Genomic DNA, 22,225 nt, shown 5'->3' on the forward strand with positions numbered 1-22,225 from the left:
GAGAATTAACATAGTAAATGTGGCCATCCTACCAAAAGCAATCTACAGATTCAATGCAATCCCTATCAAAATACCTACACATTTTTTAAAGATATTAAAAGTTCAATTCTGAACTTTATATGGAAAAATAAAAAACCCTGAGTAGCTGAAACATTCTTTTACAATAAAAGGTGCTCTGGAGGAATCTCCATACTTGCTCTCAAACTGTACTATAAAGCAATAGTAAATTAAAACAGCATGGTAATGGCACAACAACAGGCTGGTTGATCAGTGGAATCAAATCAAAGACCCAGATATGAATCCACACATATATTGTCACATGATTTTTGACAAAAAAGCCAAATCCATTCAATGGAAAAACGATATCATCTTCAACAAATGGTGCTGGTCTAACTGCATGTCTATGTGTAAAAAAATGAAACTGGACCCATATTTGTCACCTTTAAAAACTCAAATCCAAGTGGATTAAAGACCTCAACATAAAACCAGAGACACTAAATCACTTAGAAGAAAAAGTGGGGAAGAGCCTGGAACATGTTGGCACAGGAGACAACTTCCTGAACAGAATACCAACAGCCCAGGCCTTAAGGTCAACAATTAATAAATGGGACTTCATGAGGCTGAAAGCTTCTGCAAGGCAGGAAAAAATGTCAACAGAACAAAGTGACAGCCTACAGACTGGGAAAAGATCTTCACCAACCCTACATCTGACAAAGGTCTAATATCCAAAATATATAAAGAACTCAAGAAATTAAACACCACCAAACCAAATAACCCTATTGCTAAATGGGGCTTGGAACTAAACAGATAATTCTCAACAGAGGAGTACCAAATGGCTGAGAAACACTTAAAGAAATGCTCAACCTCCTTAATCATCAGGAAATGCAAATCAAAACAACTCTGAAATTCCATCTTACACCCATCAGAATAGCTAAGATCAAAAATTCAAGCGACACCACATGCTGGTGAGGATGTGGGGAGAGAGGAACACTCCTTCATTGCTGGTGGGAATGCAAGCTAGTACAGTCACTTTGGAAATCTATCTGGTGCTTTCTCAGAAAGCTTGGAATAGGGCTTCCTCAAGACCCAGCTATTCCACTCATATGAATATACCCAAAAGATGCTCCAGCACACAACAAGAAAATTTGCTCAACCATGTTCATAGAAGCCTTATTCATAATAGCCAGAACATGGAAACAGCCTAACTGTCTCTCAGTTGAAGAAAAGATAAAAAAAAAAAAAAAAAAACCTTGGTACATATACACTATGGAATACTCTTCAGCTATTAAAAGCAAGGAATTCCTGAAATTTGTGGACAATTGGATTGAGCTAGAAATGATTATAATGAATGAGTTAAGCCAGAAGAAGAAAGGCTCAAATGGTATATACTCACTTATATCTGCATACTAGCCCAAGGGGCATATGCCATGAAAACCTTCATTTACCAGGAAACTGGGACAGATGAGAGGACATCTCATTGAGACTCTGGATGAGAGAAGCACGGGCCAATAGCAAAGATGAAGGATCCAGAGGGTCCTAGAAACCTACAAGTAGAACCTTATAGTAGGCAGATTTGAGCCCAGGGGTCCTGCTCAAACTAAGGCACCAGCCAAGGACAATACAGGCGGTAAACTTTAAACCCCTACCCAGATCTAGCCAATGGACAGAACATTCTCCTCAGTTGAGTAGAGAGTGGGATATGACTCTCTCATGTACTATGGTGCCTCACATTTGACCATGTCCCCTGGAGGGGGAGACCTGGTGACACTCAGAGGAAGGACAGCAGGTTACCAAGAAGAGACTTGATACCTTATGAGCATATACAGGGGAAGGAAGTCCCCCTCAGGAACAGTCATAGGGAAGGGGAATAAGAGGAAAATGGGAGGGAGGGGAGAATGGGAGGATACAAGGGATGGGATAATCATTGAGATGTAACAAGAATAAATTAATAAAAATATTTAAAAAATTTTTTGAAAAAAAGAGTTTAATTAAATTTTGAAATAAAGATATAACAATAATAAGATTGTCTGACTGTACAGGCAATGAAGTTTTTATGGTTAAATCTAAAATCATAGAAAACTCTGGAAGAAGTTTTAATTTTTAAGGATAACTATCAGATTGTATTATCTTATCAAACTACATATCACTTAATTTAAGCCAAAAGAAAAAAATATAGTGAATAAATTATTTACATGAACTAAAATATCACATGCAAATAATAGATCATAATATAATGAAACACAGTCCATTAATTAAAAATAATTATACAATCATTCCTAGCCATTTAGCAAAACATTTGTGGGTCCTACTGTACAGCCTTACCATTCTCTGGAGACTCCACGAAACTTTCTAGAGAATTAAACTATCCTATTTCCTGTGGGCCTTCTCATCACCCTGATCCAGCCCATGTCTATTCCTTCCTGTCAGCTCTCATACTTGACAGGCACTCAGTTTGGTGAATCACATCCTTCTTTCTGCCTTCCACTATGATCTCTACAGTCTCCTCCTCAGTCTGGTAAAAATCTGTGTACAGGTGACCTATGTGCCACTTCACCTTCATTCACTGGAGTCTCCAACTCTCTTTGCAGACTGAAGGTCTCCCTCATGTTTTCATCTATATCTTTCCAGATAATTTGTTATCCTACTTCAAACTACATACAGAATATCCACTTCCTGCCATCCACATTTAGAGTTGAACACAAGTAAAATTACAATACACTCCAAAACACAAGATGCTCAAATATATGGGACAGAAAAAAGGTAATTTTAAGAGGCAAGTTCATAGCCTAAGAATATATAAAATTATAAATAAATAAAGGATAGATCTCAGTTAAATTTTTGCCTACCCTAATACTCTAGCACAAAAAGAAGAAATAACAATCAAAAAGAATAGATGAAAAGAATAATCAAATTAGAGCTGAAATCAAAATAGAAACAAAGAAAAGAACAATAAAATGATCAATGAGACAAAGAATTGGAAACTCTTAGCCAAGTTAATTAGAAAAAAAAAAACACAGAAAGAACATCAAACTTAGTAAGTTGGAACTATCACAACCAAAACTGAGGTAATACAGAGAATTATGAGATCATACAATAAAAATTATATTTAAAAATTATATTAAAAATACCTGGTAAAACTTAAAAGAAAACAGATAAAACTTTTAATCTATGCCACCTACAAAAGTTAAATAAAGATAGATAAGGAACATAAACAATGCCATAAAAACTAGAGAAATACAAGCAGTAAGTAAATATCTTCCAAAAGAAAAAGCCCAGGACCAGATGGATTTTGCATTGAATTCTACCAGACATTCAAGTAAGAATTACTGTCAGAATTTCTCATATTATTATACAAAATAGAAATGGAAAAAAATACTGATATGTAACCCCAACAAAAATTAAACAAACAAAGAAAATTACAGAGCAATTTTCTGTACAGACATGGTTGCAAAGTTTCCTTCATGATAAAAGTTCTAGAAATATGGATACAAGAGACATACCTAGTATGATAAAGGAAATTTACAGCATGACAATATCCAACTTCTAAGTGGAAGGAAACTCAAAGCATGTCCACTAAAGTCAGAAACAAGACAATGTTTTCCCCACTCTTGTATAGTATTATATAGTATCCAGTATACTTGACACTTCAGCTAAAACAATAAATCAACTGAAGGCAATCAAGGGGAAACAAGTTGAAATGGAAGAAGTCAAAGTATGTTTACTTTATATATGACCCTATAAATTCTACCAGGAAACTTCTACAGCTTAAATACACCTTCACCAAAGCAGTATAATAGAAAAAAAATTAAAGCAGTGTTATTATATACAAATGACAGAATAAGAAATCAAGAAACATACATTTTGCCATAGCATTTAAATATGTATTGTTTTAACTTTAATTGAACTAATGAATATTTGTATGATGAAAAATTAGGACATTAAAAAAGTAGTTGAAGATGATACCATAACGTGGAAAGATCTCCCATGCTCACTGAATGGTAAGATTAATATTGTGAAAATGGTCATCCTACTAAAAGCAATTTATATAATAAAAGTAATTCCCTCAAAATTCCTACACAATTCTTCACAAAAATTAAAAGGATATTTTTTACCTTCATATGGAAACACACACAAATGAACAAGGATAACTAAAATACTCCTGAATAATAAATGAATAGCTGGAGCTATCAGCATCTTTGATCTCAAACTTTACTACAGAACTATAATATTAATAGCATGGTTTTGACATGAAAACAGATATATTGATCAATGGGCTCAAACTGAAGATTCTGACATGAGCCCACATACATAGCAACAAATGTTTTGTTTCAAAAAAGCCAGAAATAAACATAAAATAGGCATCATGTTTAGAAAATTGTACCGATTAATCTTGATGTCTGCTTCTAGAGCAGTACAAATAGATTCATAAATATCACCCTGGACAAATGTCAACTCTGAATGGAACAAGGACCATATATTAAACTAATTTTATTGAATCTAATAGGTGAGATATGAGGAGTAGCCATGAACTTACTGGCAGTGTAAAGACTTTCTGATCAGGACATCAGTAGCACTTGTAGCATGATCAGAGCAACAGTTAATAAATAGAACCCTAGGAAATAGAAATGCTTCAATATTGCTAATAATACCACCATTCAGATAAATTGATAAGCCACAGTTTGGAAAAAAATCTGGCCAATTATACATCCAATAAAGTGCTAATACCTAAAATACATTAAGAAAAACCTAACACTCCTGTTCAAGAAAACAAATACCCCAATTAAAAACGAGGTTCTAAACTAAACTGAGAGTTCTCAAAATATTATAAGTACAAATATTCAAATAAATGTCCATCCATTCTTAGTTGTCAGAGAAACCCAAATGAAAACTACTTTGAGACTTCATCTTACACCTGTCAGGATGGCTAAGTTCAGAGAAAAACAAAACCAAAAGCCAACACATGATGAAAATGTGAGGTAAGGCCCACTTATATAACCACTATAAAAATTATTGTGGCAGTTACCCTGGGATCTGGGAATAAATCTACCTCAAAATCCAGCTATACCATTCTGGGACATATACCCAAAGGATTCAACATCTTGCTACAGAAATACTTGCTCAAACTTTTTTGCCTCTCTATTCAAAAGAGATAGATATTGAAAAAAAAAACTTATGTCATAGTATTAGTTTTTCAATTGCTGCAACAAAACCCCATGACCAAAAAGCAACTTTGGGACTTTATTCATACTACACTTCTACATTACAGCTGTTCAACATCAAAGGAAGTCAGGACAGCAAGTCAAACATGTTAGCATCCAGGAGGCAGGAGCTGATACAGAGGCCATGCAAGGACGCTGTTTACTTGTTTGCTCTTCATTGCTTGCTCACCCTGCTTTCCCAAATAAGAAGACAAGATCCTCAACCCTCAACCCTCAACTCAGATATGACACCACCCACAATTGCCTAGGCACTTTTCCGTTGATTACTAAATGAGAAAATTCCTTATATGGAGGTATTTCCTCAACTGAGGCTCCTTCCTCTCTGAGGACTCTTTTAATAAGTTGATTCAAAATCACCCAGTGAAGTCTGTATTTACACCAGCAGACAAATGGATCAAGAACATATGGCACATTTAAACAATGGAATGTAACTCAGCTTATAAAATATTGTGAAATTAGCAGGTAAATAGCCTTTGCTATAAGAAACCATGCTAAGTGGAGTAAACCAGACCAAAATAGAAATATAGCATGTATTCTCGTGTACATAAATGTTAATTTTAAATCCTTAGATAGGCATATTAATATGCCACATATAACCACAGAGGATGTGTATAAAGTTGAAACTGGTCCTAATGAAAAATTGCCATACTCATAGATCAGTGTTTTGTTCAGTCATTACCAGAGAATCTTCTCCTGAAGCATTTGGGAACAAATACAGATTCCTATGATGGAGAGATCTTAAAACATTTTGTCCTAAATAGAATGACTCATCAAATAACTCCCTTTGCAGCTCATGAAACTTTACAGAAGAGAAAGTATAAAGATTAGAAGCCAAAGGAAATGAAACACACCACAGAAACAATGCCTTGTAGACACAACAGAACTGACACACATCTGAATTCATAAAAGTGTGGCAGCATGCTCTGTCCTACAGAGGTCCTAACCAGATGGAGTCACCATGCTGAGAGAGGAAGTGGACCCCAGACCCAATATTTGACCCTAAAATTATCTCGAGTTGACAGCAGCTTCTAAAGGAATAATTTGGTTTTTTTCCAAAGGAGTCTCATTGGTTATATAAACCATATTGAAGTAGACCTCATGGCCAACACAAACCCAGTTTTTAGAGATGTTTTGTTTCATAATGGACTTTCCCATTCTTGTCATGTACATTTATCATGTTTTTCACTAATGTTGTCTTTTTATGATGTGTGTCTATGTGTTTCTAATGCTGTATTTATTTATGTATCCTTAAGGGTTTGATTTGTATCCTTTTTAATTGGCTTGCTTTTATCTTACGAAGAGTGATAAATCAAGTATAGAAGTGAGTGGGTAAGGAAGAAAAAATGATCTATGAAAATAAGAGCATAAGAAAACTATTTTCAGACTATACTATATGAAAAAAATCTTCATATTTTCAATAAAAAAATCAAAAGATACTGTAGCTTAGGATTTAGAATATACATCAGGCAATTGATATTTAAATTAACAATTATAGAATACAAATCCCATATCAAATCTTGATTATAATGCAGTCACTTCTAAACTAATCAATTATAAAGTAAAACATTAAAAATTTTGACAGAAACAGTATTTAAGAAAAAGTTTAAATATACAGTGTTTACATATATATATATATATATATATATACATATATATATAGTGTTAACAGGCTTCAGAATGCTCAACCAATGGTTTAGTTCAAGCAATATAAAGTAATAAAACTCATGGTATTTTGTGGATGAATCTCAAACCCATCATACTAAATGATAAAATTATGTGCAAAGGGCTACATAGCACTGGTACATTTTTATAATATTTTCAAAAATATTGGGAAAAATCAGATTATTGGACTTCTGAAGTTGAACATTGAGGAAAGGGATTCACTTCAGCAGAGAATAAGGAAATTCTTTAGTGTGGTCCTTATGTCAGCCATACCTATTCCTTATATCATTTGCAGAACAATTAGTAATATTTTGGAATCATTATATTGATGGATATGTATTTTTTTCTGATTAACAAAATCTGTACTTAAAAAGATAATATTTAGCATATGAAAATATGCCACTAACCTGGAACACTACCTCCTTAACTGAAAGTTAATTTAAAGTATTAAGGAAAAACAATTTGAGTATCACTTTATTTATATTCCCAAGGGTGTAAAAATTTCAAATTATTCTAGTGTTGATGTGATTTTTTTTACCCCACCATCACACAAATTTCTGTTACTCTTTTATAATACAAGACTTCACAACATAATCATTACCTGTTTAACTCTATTCTTAATCTATGTTATTTTGTCTTACTCCCAGAAAACATCCCTAAGAGATTTACACTTTGTAGCTTTCCATGGCTCCAGCTCCTTTTTCCTGGAATTTCTAGGACCTTACCAATGGCTGAATCCCCTATTTCCTCCTCTAATACTTCTTACCCTGGTTTGTAGGAAGTCTTATTCTCTCTCCTGCTCAGAGACTGGATGTAAGCTGCTTTATTGATATACCAGGGATAAACTGGGGAGCAGTGTTTATACAACATTGACATACCAATCAGAATTTAAACTATCCAATATTCTTATGCCTTTATTTCCTCATTTTAGTCTTAAAAAAGCTCATTTTCTTACAATAACTAACTATATGCAATATAATAATTTTGAAAATTATTAGATAAGACTTACCTTTGTATATTTGGCAATCTTTGGATAAAGTATTTTACTATTATTTTCTGTCACCAACATATAAGTTTATGTGTGGGACTATAACTCTCTAGTCTTCAACACAATCAGAGACTTAAGAAGGAATAAATATTACCTAAATATGTGGAAAGTATAGGCAAACAGCTTTCAAAAGTATAGAAATGAAATAGATGAGCTGCCTGGACTATCTCTCAAAAATTTTCCCTATCATCGCAAGAACATCTTTAGACTTCTGGACCAGAATATTTGACAGGCTTTTCTGTGAATGAAAAATTAGAATAAAGGACTTGCCTAACTTTTTCTTGCAAAACTTGGCAGTCTACTCTTCTGCATCCAGTTTTTCCTGTTTGGACAAGAGTCTGTTTGCAATTCATGCAGGGACATTTTCTCTCCTAGTGGCTACCTTCACTTAGAAGCCTTTGATGCTCTTTGAAGTAGAATGGAGTGCTTCTAGGAGCAGACTCATCTCGTTATCAAAAAATAGTTTCAGTTAATAAAATATATTAACTGTCGTATTCTCTAAATCCCTCAGGTTTTTAAGACCAAATATCTCTCTATCTTTCCTGAATTGTTTGTTTCTAGGTATTTTTTAAGAATTACGTAGACATAATACCTTATCATGTAGTAACAAAATATAATCTTAAATCTATAAAGATCTATACCAATGTAACACTTTTGGCTCATTAATGTTCTTTTGTCTCAAAGTAGATTCAATAATCTACCCTTTTACTTACATTCCTATAATGAACCCCTTTAAATGATAACAAATATTTATGATATATAAAATGATCAAAACATATCTGCCCTCCCTGAGAAGGCTTGTAGTTTTCATTTCATGGGGTTCCAAAAAAATTGGAATACTTCCCAGTCCCCCTCCCTTTTTGAGACAAGGTTTCTCTGTGTATCCTTGGCTGTCCTGGACTCATTTTGTAGACCAGGCTAGCCTTTAATTTACAGAAATCCACCTGCTTCTGTCTCCTGAGTGCTGCGATTACAGTACTTTCCAGTCTTAAGAAAACTAGCTGAAACTTTTGATGTCCAGTCTCTGAATTCTGATAAAGTACAGAGCTTGATTGAAGTTCTTACTGGAATATTCTATGATGCTGGATGATCTAGCTAGCTGTTTTGAGGTTTTCCCACATGAAGATTTTCAGGGAAATAATTAAGTCAATCTGTGAGGAACAGTCACCAGGCTACTTGTATTGTTGTTGTTGTTGCTGTTGCTGCTGTTATTGTTTTCATTGTTTTTTGTTTGTTTTTGTTTGGTTTTTTGTTATTTTTTTTTTGTTTTGTTTCATTTTGCAATACTTTTGGTATCTGGTCCTTTCGCTCATCAAAATATTAACTTTCAAAGGTTTTATATATATATGGTTTTATACATACATACACACACACACACACTCAGTTAATGATAATTCTCTGTAAGATAAATTTTTATTTGTGTCATTTAAAAAATGGCATGATAAGTCCTGAAGAATTTGTAGCCAATGATTTACTGGACATCCATAGCTAAAGTCCTGGGTGGAGACATTTTCATGTTTCTGTCAGTCTCAGAGATGTTCCCATGTGGAAGGATCTGAAAATTATGATACCTGTCCTGTTTTGTCTTCTTTATTTCTTTACTTCTGCCTGCAGTCAAGAACTTTGTGAGATACCTGTCAAATCTTATTCCCAAAAGTAGGGATGGAACAGATAGCATTTTGTTTCCTTTTGAAATAAGAATATATTTTCCTCCCCAACAGAAAATATTTTCTCTCTGCCTTTCAAATGTACTCCAGAAGCACTGTGTCACTGTGTCTTCTTCCATTTTCAAGACAGAGAATAATCTTTTCGAATCTTAAAACCTATGCCTGGGAATTTCCTTTCTTAGACCCAGCTTCCTACCTAGACATTGTAGGTTCAGATGCTTAAGGCTTCTTTCTCTGGCTTTAGCTCTTGCTTCCAGGGAAGGGCTTATTTTCTGCCTCCACCACTGGATCCTGACCCTTCCTGCACTCTGGGAAGTTATTTGATCAATAAGTGTTTACTGTTCTGGCAAGCAAGAGTCTAGTCAGCAAGAAGCCTTTATCATAGATATTTAGGCTCCCCTGTTGGCTAGGAAAGTCTGGATTTGAGAAGCTAGCTTTTTTAAAAGAACTTTTTTTTGTTGTTTCATTCTCTGGGGTTTGGTTGTTTGTGTCAGTTTTTGCTGTTCTGCAACCTGATGGTGGTCTTGCTACTCTGCAGTGACCTGTCTATACAGGAAGCTGTTAAAACTGGTTCTTCTCTTTTTGAGCAGAATTATGAAATTGCTCTGAGGTATTATTTTCTACATAATTTCTTGCTAGATTACTGTAAATTCTGTCTGCCATTTGTTGAAATTATGTTTTTAAAGCATTTATTTCTCTTAGCTTATTTCTTAACCCAGCTATCTAACAAAAAGTGAGACTCATTAATAAAAGAAAGCTTCACAGTACAATCTTGCACAATTTAAATCTGTTCTTTATCCTTTATAAAATTTTATATTATTCACAGTAAACATCCCAGTGATACTTATACTTTGTAGCTTTCCTCTCCTCCAGCTCCTCCCTCCAGATCTTCCTTGGATGTCTACCCTGGCTGAATCCCCTGGCTCCATTCTCTAATTCCTCCACTGCTCACTGGTAGAAAGTCCAACACTATTCTCTCCCCACCTGTGTGTTTAACTGTAAGACCGCTTTCTGGGGAGCATTGCTTATACAACATTGAGACAGAAATCATAATTTAAACTACACAATAACCTTATGGCTACACCTTAAGAAATAGCAAGACTTTTAATTTTTTTTTACCTAATACCTATCTGCTGTTTATTTATAATAAAATTTCTCAAAAGATATTTGTTTGTATGTGTGCATTTGTACCCATATTTATCACTTTCACAATTTAACCTCCTTCAATGAGTGATATTTTACATATCCTAGCTATCAATGACAAATTTTTTTTTAACCCTGTCAGAATTCATCATAGTCACCAATCACCTGTACTTTAAGGCTCTTTTGGTTCCAAGAAAATCATAATCCTTATCTTTCTCCATCTGTAGTTTTATTGTGTTTCAAAGGTTTCCATTATCTAACTTCTGTTAGGATGTTAAATGATAGTACATACTAGTTATTATAGATATTTACATGCATTTCTGATGTATATTATCTTCCAATTCAACTCCTTTGGCTGCTCCAGGATGAATGTAGATGTGACTGTTTTTAATAATGTTTACAAGCTGAACCCTGATTGTGTTTTTATCCTTTTTCTCACAATGCTCATATCTACTCCAAAGTTTATTCCTCTTTGGACTTAATCTTTATTGAGAAAGGAACACTACTACCATTTTTAATTAAGACTTAATCCGGGTGTCTGATTCATTGTTAGCTATTCCCCAGTACTATACAATCAGCCTTTCTTTATATTGCTCAAATCAAGTTGGTGCACATTATATCCCTGAAACCTAAGTATAAGCCAACTAGCAGGAAAATGATTCATTTTATGTTAAAGAGGACCCATGGCCAGGGCACTTGGGGGCAGGGGTGAGCTGGTATGGAGTCAATGACACAGACACAAAGAATCTGGCATGAGGTGGAAGCAGAATCATTTATTGCTGAAACAGGGCATGCTTTATGCCCCTTCCCAGTGTCAACTCTACATGAAGGCCCCCTTCTGCATGTAAGTGTTGCCCGGTGGACCATTTTCCTTCAACATGTCCACCTTTTTTATTTAGTTTTGCAATTCAGTGGGAGCCAGAGTTCTTATGCTCTAATTTTATAGTCTTTACCTCTAGGAACCACAGAATAATGGACTGTGTCTTAAATTTACCTGCTAAACAGGTTCTTTCCCAACACTGACTACCAGTCCTCAAAGGATGGAATCACTGGAGAGTGTGTAGGGTGTTAGGGTATTAGATAGAGACTTCACAGATCTCTGTGAGCCAGGCCCATATCACTTTCTTAGGTGTACTGTGGATTGGGCCATGAGTACTTGTTGGGTAGCTTTTTGATAGAACATTGTTGGGTGATATGTTATAGCAAGCACTTGAACAAAATGATTAATATGATCATTATTCTTCCCTAAATGGCATACGTGGCTATCCAGGAAAGATTGAATAATATTTGTAATCATTTTTTTATTTTTATTTTTATTTTATTATTTTATTTATATTACAACTCAATTATTATCCCATAACTTGTATCCTCCCATTCCACCCTCCCTCCTGCTTTCACCCTATTCCCCTCTCCTAGGTCTATGATTGAGGGGGACCTCATCCCCCACTATCTGCTCAAATTATTGCACTAACCAATGACAATACAATAGTAAACATCAAACCCCTACTCTCATCTACCGAATGGACAGGACATTCTCCACAGTTATGTGGAGAGTAAGGACTGACTCTGATATGAACTCTGGTGCTCCAAATTTGACCACCTCCCCCTGGTGGGAAGGCCTGGTGGCACTCAAAGAAAGAATAAGCAGGCTACCAAGATGAGACTTGAATAAATTTTTAAGGTTGTTCCATACCTGTCCCACAATCCCTGTAACTAGAGAAAGTACCAGGGCCCTTGCCTCATTGACTTTTGATGTTCTTTCTCTGAGTAGCACAGAATAGTTGAAGAACATATTTGACCTGGTCCCCTGGACGTAGCCGGACAACTGTTGGCACACTCCAGTGAAGTTGCACACTTGGTAGGGAGTTAGAATATAGCATAGAATACAGAGTCACAGCCCAGCAGAGACATGGCCCTAAGCAAATCTACTTCCTCAATTTGTTATTAGAGAATATTTATGGCTTGGTAAAGATGTTGATTTACTAACTCTTTCACCTGGAGTACTTCAACCAGTTTAGAAACTATGTCATTGACTGTCTCCACTGTTTTGGCTATCTTTGTCAAAGCAATGACAGCTGTGGTTGCCAAAGCAACACCTGCTCAAATAGCAGTGACAATAGCTGCCTTAATGCCACAACTCCTTTTTACCTGATATTGTGGTTGGGCATATAATCCATTAAAAAGAAAAAGGAACTTACATAGTAAGTTTAAGGAAAATTCGGTCACTTTGAATCCTAGGCTGTCTCTGTAAGTGGCTTATCATATCATCACGGGGTCACACCCTGACTTATTGCTTCAGCCAGGGCTCCACAGAGGTCCACCTGTCTTTGTTTCCATTGTGTTGGGATTAATGGCCTGTGCCACCACCACCTTGCTCTAATATATCATCTCAATTACAGTCAAAGCTTCAAAAATATGAAGCAAAAATAAAGCAAGGAAAGAAATAAAGCCTAAGCTTTGGGTTGCTATGCCCAGATTAATCACAAAAAGAACCAGAAAGACTAGAAATTGCGATAAACACAAGAGGAATCTTTAATTCAGACCTGGGCTGGTTAGCACCCAACCCCCAAATCAAATCCTGAGCATAGACATGAGGAATTTTTATAGTTGACCTAAGGGAGGGAGTTTCTAAAGTCAAACCAGCTACAGTGAGGAAAGGTGCCAAGACCCCTCACAGCTTGACTTTTCTTTGTTCATTTTTTTGTTCCCCATTTGCTCAGGAAGTGTGTACTCCCATCTCCAGGGGGCAGGTCACTTGCTATGCGATAATGCTATCTCTGGTTGTAGCTGTGAGCTTGAAAGTCAGGTTTTTCAAAGAACTGTGAACTTCAGATAGGCCACTTGTGATGTCAAGATCATCCAGTGTTAGCTTAAAAGGCTCTGCTTCCTTTACATTTTAATAGCATTTCCCAGCTCCAAGATTCCCTGACTTTCTGCTTCAGTTTTTCCCAGGCTCTGTGCTTCCTTGGTGGTTTAGGCAATAAAAAAATACTTCTAGGCTTCTCATTCTTTCAGAGTCAGTTGTGACAAGTTAGGCTGCAAAAAGCAAAGCCTTGCCTGTCATTCCTTTGAATGTTAAATCCTATAGGTGGACTCTTTAGAGAAAGAGGGGACAAACATCTCCTAGATACAGAGTTTTGAATTCAACCCTTTATCAACTCTACAAAAAAAAAAAAAACTATGTTCCTTACTCCATTCTTATTGCCAGTAACTTAGCCTTGCATCTCTCAGCTTTCTGCCTTTATCCCTGAACTTTCTTAGAGAGGGTATGGAGAAGTCTGCCTACCAATATGTACTTCGTAAGCAATTTTATAACAACAGGAATCAAAGCAAAATCAAAAAAGATCCAGGAGCCTTCTGCCATGACAAATCTTAGAGAGTCCATAACAATCTCTATCACTGCTCTGTGAGAGTGGAGCCTACCAGCAGCTAGGAACAGTGTCTGCAAAATGATCTGGACTATGTATGCATCTGGGTTAAGGTATCATGTATGTCTTTTGATACTTGAAAGGTTTGGGAATAATCAAAAGCAAAAAAACACCATTGCTTTAAAAGACACCAAAAACCTTTGCTCCATTCCACATTTTGAATGCCTAAGGTTTGGGAAAAAGCTTGTGTTTCTTGGGAAGATTTCCCATAATTACAAAACACTTACTGTCAAGTTTGAGGAAATGTACAACACAGAGAGAATGGAAAGAGAGTCTTGTGCTTAGTTCAGGACTCTGGTGGTTCATTAGGCCATGGCCATATACCCAAACAGTGTTTTCCATCATTTGTGGGGCCTATCAGTGGTACATATCCTGGGAGGGTCAGTCCTTATGTGGGGATGCTGGGCAAATTGAAAGTGAAGTAAGAGTACCTCCCTGAGAAGACAAAAGTATACAAAGGAAAAGTGAGGAGGACCCAGCACACTGACCTAGTTCAAGGACAAAGAACTGAAAACATAAAGGGGCCAACTCACCAAAAAAACCTGCCAAACGGGGCATTCAACCATGCCATGGGAGAGAGAGAGACAGGTCCAGAAGATGGGTTAGGGATGTTTAAAACAGCATTGACAGCATAATGCAAAATTGAGGGCTACAAAATGACAGCTGCAAGGCAAATATTGTACCCATTTTCCCAGACCCCTGAAAGACCAACAGGAGACAAAAACAACGCAAGCACAAGAGGATGTTTATTGTTGGCTCAAGCTAGGCTCTAACTATTACCAATGTAGTGTATCTGGAGAAGAGAAACAAACTCTGAGCTGAGGGTGATTTGTAGGTTCCTTTCCCTCCCAGAGCACCAAATGCAGGGGAGATCCAGCCCAGCAAATGTCTATTGGTTAGGATATGAAAGGGGATATTTGTGCTTTAAAATGATTGGTTGTGAGAAAAATCACTAGTTTCTGGTTTGGTTTCCTAGCAACCCTATCTCATGCAGGTGGGAAAGGAATGCAGCCAGACTGGTTCTTCCCCACAGCTGGCCAGATGCACCTTATGATGCCAGGTCTCTTCTGTAGGCCTATTTCCTAACCTTTGTCCCAGTAACCCTGAAATCCAATTTTAGTCTTTCTATTCTCTCAAAAAATTAAGTCTAACCCAAATATACTCAATGCCCATGCCCTCCTCGGTAAAGAGACCAAGTTGGATGCTGAATGTTGCTGAGACCCATGCCCAGAAACCTTGGGGGTCAGGGTAAGCTGGCACAGAGTCAATGACAGACTCTGAGAGTTTGACATGAGGCTGTTGTGCTGAGATTACCCAGATCGCAAGACGCCCAAAAAGACCACCAGGACTCGATAATGATGCAATATACACAGGGTCCGCCATTATGGGCTCAGAGCTTTGGATCACCATTCTTCCTGATGCAGCAGAATAGGAGAATGATACCAGAGCTCCAAGAGTAATGGGTTTATAAGGAAAAACTGTAATTAGGTGTTGGGATCACAGGGAAGTAAGGAAAAAAAAATAACTGGGGGTAGTGAGTCTCAGGAATGTAGATCTTCAGGCAGGTTGGTTGGAGGCTGGATCTCAAAGGAAAGTTGTGAGTCTCAGGAATCTAGATCTTCAGGCACATTGGTTGGCGGCTGCATCTCAAGGGAAATTTGTTTTATCTCAGAGGAGCATTGGGTATTAATTTTTCTGATGGAGTTTCTGGAGAGTGGTGGCAAGTCCAGTTTATGACAGTGGACAATCAATTTCCAAAACACAGGAAGGAATGGGGTCACCTGGAGGACAGATTCTCAGACCACAGCATTAATTATAGAATATACATTACATATAGGATATGGCATTAATTTTCCCCCTACATGGCAAAGCACACTCATTTATTATTGAAACAAGGCATGTCTTTATACCCCCTCCCAGTGTCCCATCGGATCCCAAACTGGGAATGGCTGCTGTGGCTCCTCCTTGGTTCACATCTTGATGTCCCCAGCCTTTGATAGTCAATCTCTGGGCATGCCTGGGGATGTCTCAGGCGGACTCTACATGAGGGCCCCCTTCTTCATAGGTGTGCTGCTGTGCCTGCCTTGTTCCTCCTACATTTTTCTTCTCTCATTCTGCTATACTTAACATCTAAAACAATGACCAAATAGGCATACAGATTTTGAATATTTAGATAAATGTATTTAAATTTGAGTAGCTAGAAAAGTCAATCCCTGTAAGGAACTATTCTGAGATTTCAAAATAGGTAAGACAGAACATTTTAGTTATAAAGAGAAATAGGAAAATAACTAAAAACAAACTGTTAAACTGTGATAAGAAGGCATGGTTAAATGAAGAGTACAGGGAGAAGTAACTGTTACTGTATACCTTTGAAAATTCCATTAGAAATCCTTCTGTTCTAGAAGTTTCACACACACACACACACATACACACAAACACACAAACACACACACACACAGGTTTGAATGGACTTACCCTATATGAAAGAGTAAGGGCCCTTTCAGACACCATAGAATACAATAGAATACGAATAACCAGGATGTGGACAAGTATTATTGCAAAGTCCCATTGCACTTTTGTTTTGTTTTGTTTTGTTTTTTAAGAACTTGATGAAAAGATCTTACTGCTGAAGATGCTACATCCACAAGTTTAATCAATAGACAAATCAACTGGTGTGGATCTAGAAGCTTCATCTATACTGGCTACATTTCATCATGCTAGAAGGAACTATATATGTCATTGGAGAAGAAAAGTAATCATCAGTCTCACTCAGCTGTGAATACTAAGAACAAAAATAATGACTAGGTTGCTTAGATATGCCCCCTGCTCAAAATTGCTGCAAGTGAATGGAAGCAGCAAACCACTTTCTGACCATTTTTAAAGCTTCCACCACAAATTTATGTATACCTAGTACTATTACATGGGCCAAATGCTCATGAATGTTTAGGTCATAGACTCCCTAGAGCCTCTTATTAGTATACTATATTAGTATTGTACTAAATATACATATTCTTATACAGTTCCTCTATGTTTTTTCATGTTCTGTACATTAGTGAATTTTCAAACCTCATCACAGATGTTTCTTTTTTGCAATAGATATTGTTAATACGCAAACAAACAATTGGTCAACAAACAGTAAATAAGATAATGTGAAGAGCTCTGCTGTAAATAGGACATTCATATAACTCCCATTAGTCTCAAGGTATATAATCATTGCAGACAAGAAAGTAAAACAAATGCAAGAAACAGAAGTAGAAAAGATTTGCAGCAAAACAGGATTTATCAAACATCACATACCTTGAACACACAAACTCACATCTTTTGCAAATACATTAGAAGACTTGCACAAGATTAAGCCAATCGAAATCCTAGCATGAAAGAGATTTCTACTCATAGCTGAAAAAAGATTGATACTGTGTGAAAGACAGTTAGTTTTTTTATTTGTTTGTTTGTTTCATGAACTAGCAATGCTTCAGTAGATGTTCTTAGAGCCATATATGCTTAGTGAGCACTAAGTGGGCTCAGAGGGCTTTAAACATGAGGACATGACTTTAAGAGGGAAAAGTGACAGATGTGTTAGAAAAGAAATTAGAGGAAAGGTAATAGGTAGCCTTGATAAAAATATATTAAAATATTTTTTAAAAGTGAGTACCAGAACACCTAAAACATGCAAACGCAATTACAAGAATGATATGTTAACTACACAATGACAATTAAGTAAAGGCTTTTCCTGGTATATCACAGAATGGTCTGATGAACCCTTTCTCCATTATTTCATCCTATAGCTTTGCTGAATGTACATAGCAGCAACAATGGTTTCCTGCCAGTTAGCAGTGTTACTAAGAGGTCTTTTTATATTTCTTTATAGCTTACATTCTGTTTATCTTCCAACTAGTTATTATGTCTCTATCTCCAATTTTCAGTATCAATTCAATTTCTCTACATGAAAGATCAAAATGTTCATATTTTCTTATGTCTGCTTATCCATCCAGTTATGATGTAACAAGAACAAGAAATGGTTCTTTTGTTTGTATGATATAATCATTCAAAGCTCATAAAAACTACTAAAAAAAGTGGGAAGGGAAAAAAGAATAGATTTTGTGGGTGGACTGGAGTGTGTAAGGATGAGAACAGGAAGGATCATGGAGGTAATAGCTGCAGTGAGAAAGTATAAGTTGAAATGACTCGAAGAGTTGGTCATTTAGAAAGAGGAATGGAAAGATAATGCAGTGGAAACTTCCTAACACCTATAAGGGTGATCCAGAGTATGGGTTCTAGTAATTCAGGCAAACCTGTCATCTTATGTAACCAATTTAGGCTCCTAGTATTGGGACTGGGACACCAACCCAGATACAAAACCTTAGACCCACAAACTGTCTTGCCTGAAATATGGGCTGGGGCAATAATGGCTCAGAGCTTGTGAGAGTGATTAACCAATAAGTGGTCTAATATGTGGCCCAAGCCAAAAAAGGGAGCCTATGCCCAAGACTGCCTGGATGACCAGCAACTGGAAACTGATCGGTCAGAGACCTAGTCTAGAAACAGACAAAAGTGACAAAAATTTCAATGAGAGCATTCCTAATTATATTCTTCTATGGTCATAGATTGGTCACCCAGTTTTCATCAGAGAATATTTCTTCAGCATTTGTGGGGGCAATTGTAGAGATCAGCAGCCAAACATTAGCTGGAACTTGCAGAACTGTCCAGAAGGGGAGGAAGAATTATAGGAGGTAGATGAATCATGGACCTCATAAGAAGACCCACAGAATCAAATAACTGGGCTCATAAGGTTTCATAGGACTGAGCCCAAAACAAGGGAGTCTACCTGGGTTTGTTATCAGCCCTCTGGGAAAATGCTATTGTTGTTTGTATTGGGATTTTTTGTTTAAATACTAACAGTGGGAGATGGGATTTCTCTGAGTCTTATCCTTGCGCCAATGACCCCTTTTTCTCCTACTAGGTTGCTGCATCTAGCCTTAATATTAAGTTTCTGCATCTTTTATGCTGGGGTTGATATCACTGGGAGGCCTGTTGTTTTATAAAGACAACTTTAGTAGCAGTGAATCTTGTTGAAAAATCTGGTATGAGCAGAGGCTGGGAGAAGCTGTGGTTTTGTGAGAGAATAATAAAGAAAAAGAAAACAAAGAAAAAAAACAACTACTATAAAATCTTCCAAATGGCATGTAAACTTCATTAGAATACATACTAGATATTGACTGAAACCTTTCAGGAGCCTTGTGTCCATTGCTAACATCTCTTTTACACTAGTTCCAGAGTGCCTATGCTTACTGGTTATATAGTGCACCTTTTCAGACTGGGTAGATATTTTTCCTACCCTAAATGAAAACTAACTTGAAACTTACACATGTGGTACAACTTCCAAACTTCAAACTGACTCAAGAAAATAAAAAGGCGTTTTAAAATGACATTGGCCAAATATTGGTAAGAAATAGAACTCCTTTAGCCAGAAATTCTGCCACTTGTTCTTAGAGCTTATTGAATGCACAATAAATGTGAGTCATGCTTGGCCATCCATCTCAGGACTAAGGGACCTCTGGGAGTATGCACATACCTTTCTTTAGCAGTTCTTGAAAGACTAGGATGACACTGTAGAGAAAATTACCCTAAAATTGCAGGTATTAAGCCATGGCTATACACAAACCCATTTCAAAGTTGTTGTGGACCCTATCCATGAATATAGATTCTACTTTGTCTCCTGATGTCCTGTTCAATCATGTAGACACCGACGAGATCAAATCCAGTCTCTTATCATCCCCTCTGACCCTGTCTAGAAAACAACCCTGCCTTAGAGACACTCCAATTTTTTGACACCCAATTAATATAATTAACTGTATTATCTCCTTCTGGACAGCTATAACCACTCAGTTTGCATTGTTTTATGACAGAAGTTACTCATGCCAGAAAAATAGACTGCAATTTCTTTAGGATATGGTCCCCAGCTCATGACAGTATATGGATGAATGGCTTGAGGTCTAAAGAATGATTTTGGAAAGACCTTCCCTTCTTATCTTAAATACTAGCCATGAAGTCATATATGAACTTCACCACAAAAGGAGCTTGGAAGGGACTCCTACAGGAATTAAGGCCATAACTAGCTTTAACAGCAAAACCTTAGGTGGAATAATATGTGGACTGACAATAGAAAAATATAGAAAGCCATCCATATGGAAAAGCCATGATGTTGGGATGAATTGGTCTGGCCCAGGGATAATAAACCTCCTAATGATCCTACAGTTGGTTACTTTACATGATGGTACTGGATAGCAGAGTTAACACTCTATTCCTCGTGATCCCTCACTGACTACTGACATTTTCATTAAACAGGAAAAAAAGAAACTAGATGAAGCCTACCAATTTGGTTTCGGTGGGCGTCTTTCAAAATGCTGACTTTAGAATATTTCAGCCATAAGTTCCTTTGCCTAGGCATGGAATGCTGAGAAGCATTCAGGAATTAAATCACCAAAACCTGATGAACATCAAAAAGGAGACATGTTTAACCAGAATACCTGATTGTGTCATAGGAAAAACCCAATATGTTTGAAACAACAAAGATGGTACAAGATTCGTAAAAAGTAACGTTGTTCCTAATCATACATGTTTTATCTTTTCCTAGGGTAATTAATCAATCATGTACCCAGAAGAAAGTTAAGTAACTTTTCTTGGATCATGACTTGGATATTCTCACAGGAAGTAATATTAAGCAATACTCTAACTTACATCTCTTAGATTCAATAAATAAACCCTGTACTTTTACTAGTTCTGTAGGAATGTCCCTGATAGGGTCATGACCACGGATTCTGCAGGAATATGTTTTCAAAAGTTAAACATAGATAGCTTTCTACTCTGATAAAGAAGATATTAAAACATATTCATTCTTGAGTTGGATGTGTTGGCACATGCCTTTAACCCCAGCACTTGGGAGTCAGAGGCAGTGGGATCATTGTGATTCTGAGACCAGCCTGATTTACAAAGCAAGTCCAGGACAGGCAAAGATACACAGAGAAACTCTTTCCTGGAATCAAACAAAAAATATTCCTATTGCTTTATAGTACAGTTTGAGATCAGGTATGGAGACTCCTCTGGAGCACCTTTTATTGTACAAGATTGTTTTAGCTATTCTGGGTTTTAACTGGCCCCATATTTGTCACCCTGTACAAAACTCAAATCCAAGTGGATTAAAGACCTCAACATAAAACCAGAGACACTAAGTCACTTAGAAGAAAAAGTGGGGAAGAGCCTGGAACATATTGGCACAGGAGACAACTTCCTGAACAGAACACCAACAGCCCAGACATTAATGTCAACAATAAATAAATGGGACCTCATGAGGCTGAGAAGCTTCTGTAAGGCAGGAGACACTGTCAAGCGAAAAATGCGACAGTCTACAAACTGGGAAAAGATCTTCACTAACCCTACATCTGACAAAGGTCTAATATCCAAAATATATAAAGAACTCAAGAAAGTAAACACCACCAAACCAAATAACCCAATTGAGAAATGGGGCTTGGAACTAAACAGAGAATTCTCAACAGAGGAATATCAAATGGCTGAGAAACACTTAAAGAAATGCTCAACCTCCTTAATCATCAGGGAAATGCAAATCAAAACAACTCTGAGATTCCATCTTACACCCATCAGAATAGCTAAGATCAAAAATTCAAGCGACACCACATGCTGGCGAGGATGTGGGAAGAGAGGAACACTCCTTCATTGCTGGTGGGAATGCAAACTAGTACAACCACTTTGGAAATCTATCTGGTGCTATCTCAGAAAAATGGGAATAAGGCTTCCTCAAGACCCAGCTATTATACTCCTTGGAATATACCCAGAAGATGTTCCAGCACACAACTAGAAAATTTGCTCAACCATGTTCATAGCAGCCTTATTCATAATAGCCAGAACATGGAAACAGTCTAAGTGTCCATTAATAGAAGAATGGATAAAGAAACTGTGGTACATATATACTATGGAATACTATTCAGCTATTAAAAACAAGGAATTCCTGAAATTTGTGGATAAATGGATTGAGCTAGAAAT

This window comes from Acomys minous, assembly GCF_964271855.1.
Source record: "Acomys minous genome assembly, chromosome: 8".
Classification (NCBI taxonomy): Eukaryota; Metazoa; Chordata; class Mammalia; order Rodentia; family Muridae; genus Acomys; species Acomys minous.